The sequence below is a fragment of the Lygodium microphyllum genome, chromosome 14 (assembly GCF_053477565.2).
Source record: "Lygodium microphyllum isolate KBCC chromosome 14, Lygodium_microphyllum_v1.1.10, whole genome shotgun sequence".
Lineage (NCBI taxonomy): Eukaryota > Viridiplantae > Streptophyta > Polypodiopsida > Schizaeales > Lygodiaceae > Lygodium > Lygodium microphyllum.
In genome coordinates, this window is record NC_141148.1 from 7,982,437 (window position 1) to 7,988,843 (window position 6,407).

The window sequence follows — 6,407 nt, forward strand, 5'->3', positions numbered from 1 at the left end:
GCTTCAGTTGCGTCGATGGTACGTCGAATAAGATCTTCAGCTTGAGGTTCTTCTTTGTCAGTAGACGCTCTTTGTAAATTTGCCAGTTGAGCTTGCAATACTTACCTAGCCCTTTGTTCTTCTTCCAATTGCATCATGATTAAGTCTAGCTTTTGCTCCATCGTAGGCTCAGGTAGGTCGCCTTCAGCCACCATAAGATCATCCGTATGTGGTTCCGTCATCCTGCAAAACTCAAAAGACCTTTCTCACTCAAAATCAAGTTAGCGGGATGAGCGTAGCTCAAGTTCGGGAATACAAGGCTTATGTGTTTTTGGGTATAGCTTTCTCAATCTTCAGAAAATCTACGTATTATCCTTCTTCGTATGCTGAAAATGCTTCAGCAAACCTGCGTATGGATAAAGTACCTTCCAATGAACAACTTTGCAGTTCGGAGTTTCTGCGCAGAAACAGTCCTAGGAGTTTTGAGCACAAGTCAATTCTGACTCCAATTGACTAGTCTGACTTGCAAAGTTACAGACTTATGTGACTTGCAAAGTTGCAGACTTACAGAACTTAGTCGATTTACAGAACTTGCAGAACTTGACCTGAAGATACTTGATAAACTTGATTGTTTGGGTGTGACCTGGAGTTTGTGACTTGCAGGATTGTAAAACTTAGGCGACTAAGCTTAATTGATTAAGCTTAAAGCTTAATCAATAGGAAACGGCGCAGATCGTTGGGGGAGAGCCGTTTTTTGAAGACGTCGCGAAAAAAATCGGAGGTCCTCAGAGACCTTGCGGATCAAATTCGAAGCTTTTAAGCTTCTTTAAAGCTTATAAGCTTTACTATTAAGCTTATGAAAAGATTGGATATTGAGATTTCTCACTGTTTTTCCACGACTTGATGAAAGAGATTTGGAAGCGGTCCTCCGTCGCTATAGCCCGATCATTCGCGATCCAATAACAGAAACAGGGGTTCTTGATCGCCAGAAGTATGCTTGTATCGACGATTCGCAACGAGATTGACCGTAGAGCCCGATCATTCCAGGAGCTCAGCCTTCGCACGAGATGGGTAGCGATTGGAAACTCTTGATCTCAGCTCCACTCTTATACCACTGGTGCGCAGATCGGACGATGTATGCTCACGTAGTGAATGCCGGAAGGTCCCCAAGAATAATGAACTCTACTTTTTGCACAATTTACAAGATAAAAAGCATGAAAGACAAGAGCAAGAGACCAATTGGGTGCAATCTCTCCCCATGCCTTGTGTGAGCGCTTCATAAAGCATGTATTTTATGTATATTTCATCTTCATGCTCAATAATAACCCAATTTACAAAAATATAACAAGCTTTTAGCTTTTAAGTTTGTTTTTACAAAAATAGGAATAAAGCTAATGAACGGTGCCCAAAGAGTCTGGTACGCCCAATACAATGTCCAAATAGAAATAACATAACCGTGCGCCTATGCGCATACAAAATAATAATAAATAATCGATGTCTCAATAAATGGGCATGATAAAATATAAGCGTTGCGCCTATCAAAATATAATCCATAAATCGAATACTCGCTATCCTCCAATGCTTTCCTCTGTCACTGCTGCTATCTCTACACATCAACTGAAGCATTCACAATCGTTAGTAAAATAATATAATTAAACCGACAAAAGTGAATACCTAGCAGTCTTCAGCTACATAAATAAATCAACTCGTTAGAAATAAATCCTAACCTTAATTTATTACGAATGCGCACTCAAAACTCATAAACGTTTATTAATTTAATATGCATTTTGCGAAATCACCCGCTATGGAATCACCCATGTACACACTAAATTAATGAAACGCCCGAAAAGGACAGGCATCCCCATCAGCTTCTCGTATAAAGAATCCACTTTGTGTATGAGCCCCGGTCATCAAAGTTTACGAAATCCACCGTAAAACCTCACGGAATCCACCGTGGTACGGAATTCACCGTGGCACGGAATCCACCGTGGAATATACCTCCTGGCATCAAGAAAGACTTGAAAAACCCTCCCAAGACTAGCTTATTAAAACTATGTTCGTAGTATAGAACAACAAAAAGAACTAGCCTAGTGGATAGTCACTTGGCAGTTAAGTGCACTTGGGTGACGACACTACCGAGATGGGTGACCTCTCGAGAAGATTTTCCTACAAAGCTAGTGGAAGCTTCTCACGCACAGCCAACAGTGCCAACGAAGTCTTCATAGCCCGTTGCCAAGTATACCAAGGCCAAGATGCCAACGTCTATGCCTTAGTCATATGCCTTGACTGACGCCCGCCTAACCACGTAACATGCATTGAGTCGTGCCCCTTGGAGTAATGCCCACCCGACCATGCGACGCACGTTCCACATGGAGTCGTGCGCCTTGGAGTGACGCCCACCTGGCCATGCGGCGCACAATTCATCCTCACCCACATATTTATCAATTTTTATCTTCGTGCTACAAAAATGGAGCCCCTCCCTAACATCATCAATGACATAAAAAATACTAAAAGAAAACATTTTCTCTTTGTCATCAATGACATCATTAAAAACGCTTAAAAGCAAACGTCCTCTCTTTACTCCCCCTCCTCATTACTATATAAACAGGGGTAGAGAAACACATGAAGGATACACAATGATCCATGTAGAAGTCTCTCTGTTGCTATTGACACAACAAAGCTCTGCTGCAATCACATACACACACACACACACACACACTCTCTCTCTCTCTCTCTCTCTCTCTCTCTCTCTCTCTCTCTCTCTCTCTCTCTCTCTCTCTCTCTCTCTCTCTCTCTCTCTCTCTCTCTCTCTCTCTCTCTCTCTCTCTCTCTCTCTCTCTCTCTCTCTCTCTCTCTCTCTCTCTCTCTCTCTCTCTCTCTCTCTCTCTCTCTCTCACAAAAGCGCTTCCTGAACCCATGAAGCTTCTTCCATGGCTCTTAAGAGATGTCAAGATGCTGAGCGAGATCACGCTCAGACAACTCCCCAACACGAGAAAGTAGTTGCCACTATTGCTAAGGAAACTCAACACGATATTGAAGCACAAGCAAAAGTTAGCACCAAACCCATTCAAACCGAAGAACTAGCCATCCCATAACAAATCGAGGTTGCAACTATAACCCATAATCACGATGGATGGCCAAACGGAGATAATCAAATTAGTACATAAGAAAAGGATTGTGATTAGTTAGAACTTAGTCTTCTGAAAGTATGCTAGTATTATCAAATGCTTTTTAGAAAGAAACACGAAAATTGATGAAGGTGATAGATTCTATGCATCGCATTTACAACTGTGTTAAAATGTCTTATGGTTATGAATGCTTTTGGATTTGTAAATGATAAGTTATGGCTCTTATGATTCCGGGCTTACACAACTAGACAAGTTGTGAATTGTGGTGGTTTGAGACATTGGGATCCCCAACCCAATGCTTCCTTACACTTTGTGAAGTGTAAAAAAACTCACCTGCACGTGGGAGTTCTATGCTCTCAAGGGAGATAGGTGTTTTTGGTTTTTGATCACTCGACCACCTGAGAGGACAAAGGGCCGAGTAGTAAGTGCCCCTATTATGAGGAACGGCTCCGAAGGCTCAAGGAAGCTTAAAGGGACTCTAAGCCAATAAATTCCCTGTTGACCACAGATGGAGTGCAATCACATGCAGCCCAATCTCGAGGGATTTGAAGGTCATATACTAGGTTGGACGGTGTTTTTCTACGAAAAAAAGGTTCTATATCACTTTATAAAGTGACAGTGAAATAAAGCATCTGATTTTCGAATTGTTTGTTATGTGCTAAAGATTGAGTTTAACGAACCCAATTTAATGGAGTAATAAAAGAAAGCTTATTTTATATATCTAAATAGTATGGTAGTATACTTTACTAATTAGAAAACTTAGCAAACCCCATCGAGGAAACTGGGAGGCTTCGATCCTGACGATTGGACACTATAACTAGGTGGACCCGATAAGTTGGATAACTTTTTAACATTAGATAGAGCTAATTAAATCGTAATCCTCCCAATACTGGTAGGAACCAAGTGCAAAATTAACCTCACTCCTGCCTTTAATTGATTACAAAGTAGTTTTTCTTAGGTGGACTTTAGATTGCTGTTAGGGATGACTTGTTTACGCTTCCCCTATGAAATAGAACTAAGATTCCCATGTTCAACTAAGTCCAAGGTTTCCCATGGATCCCATGGGAAGACAATATGGTGGTGTGCATGGAAATAACAATCGACTACTAGAGGACTCCTCCATGTCTGTTGGAGGAGGCACCACACACTCTCTCCCCACACACATATATACATTCTCTCTCTCTCTCTCTCTCTCTCTCTCTCTCTCTCTCTCTCTCTCTCTCTCTCTCTCTCTCTCTCTCTCTCTCTCTCTCTCTCTCTCTCTCTCTCTCTCTCTCTCTCTCTCTCTCTCTCTCTCTCACTCATTTTACCTACACACACTACTCAATAGATACACTTACTAGATGCAGCATATATGAGTCTAGTTCAAAAATGCAATAGATTAGTAAAATAGTTATATTTTTTTAACTATAATTTGTAATATCAAATTGAATAAAAAATAATATGACATGAACAATGTTATATTGATAATAGTAATCTATGTACATAAAGAGTAGCAATTCATAAAAACAATAAAGAAATGACCAAGCATCCAACTAATTATAAATCAAAGCACAACTCAAGCAACGTCCAAGCTAATATTTCAAAGTATAACTTAGCTTGTATTGTCATCATCGTCATTTGAGACATTGCTATTAGCCTTTATATCCATATCAAGATTCTTGGAAGAATGGCCCCACTCTTTGTGGGCATATCCCGTCACTTGCACGTCTACACCCTTACATGGAGTGGTCTTCATGACCTACTTGCTGACTCAACACCTACCCTTGGCCACCTCTCAAGCACCTCCATGTCACATGGTTCATAAACACTACAATAGATAATGCATATACCGAATATTTTTCTAACATAAATATAAGTGAGACCGATGAGCATTCCAACAATTGCATGTTTTTTCTTACCAAAGCATATACATTCATTATACTAACAATTGCAAGAAAAAATTATCGATGCTTATACTCATATGTACAAAGAAAAAAAAACTATAGGGATCGAGACCGCTAAGAGCATTGCTATCCATATCTACTATCTTGTCAAACATGGATTACTATTGAAATTTGTATGAAACCCAAGTATAAATAACTATGACAACACTTAAATACATAGCACAAAAAAGACACCATAAAATATGTGAAAGTAAATAAAAAATACAACAATATTCTTATTATATATTAGCAAATGAAAGTATATACCAAAGTATTAAAAGACACAAATATATGTCTCCATAAAAGTCATAACTCCTAATACTTGAAGCAAGATGAGATGATGATGCAACGTGGCCACCAATACTAGGGTTACAACCACTGCTTGTGAGAAGTTGAGCAGTGAGAAAGCAACGATGATGAGTGTCTCCATTATGCACGATGTTATGCATTGACTACTCTAACTTTGTGTATGAAGTAGACCATGACTACACCATTATGACTAATTGCTATGTGAAGTTGGGGTCCATACTAGCATGAAGCATTGTATCTCATCTATGGAATGTCACACCATGCCAATGAGTGTAGTAGCTACTGTGATAAACAAACAAATCAATATATAGTGTTATTTCTCACTTTCCTTCCTCACCCTCTTCATCTCTCCCTCTTCCTCTCTTTCTCCCTTTCTCATTGTTGGGCCCCCCTCTACTCTCTCATCACTAAAGATGAAGACATATTATTACAATAGTTGGAGGTTTGTAAAATTGACTCTCATAATTTATATTACTATATTAAAATATAAAAATTGTCTTCAAGTGCATAGCTTGCTTGGAATTCTAACATGTGCAATGGTTTAGAACTAGCTCTAAAGATTATACTCTACTTCATATGGAGGTGAATCCTTAAAAATATTTAGATCTACATGCAACTCTCCTAAAGAAAGATCCAATTCCTCCTCATCGAGATACTCATCCTTATCTATATAAGAAAGTTATGCTTACTCATCCTTATCATGGTGAGCACTTAGGTCATTAATAGACTCTTACTCAAGCTCTATGGGAGCTTCCAGAGGTACTCATCCTTATCTATATAAGAAAGCTATGCTTACTCATCCTTATCATGGTGAACACTTAGGTCATTAGTAGACTCTTACTCAAGCTCTATGGGAGCTTCCAGTTCTTTGTCTACATTAGAGTCTAATTCCATCATTAGAGTAGAAACATTGGTAGCTTCCAGTAAGTTGCACTATTTATAGAACCTATGAGCATGGAACAACTTGCATCATGAAATGCCACCACTCATCCAATGGATTAGGATCAAAATTAACTTACATCTGAAATGGTTTATATGATAAAGTTGCATAGAGTGGTCCTTCCTA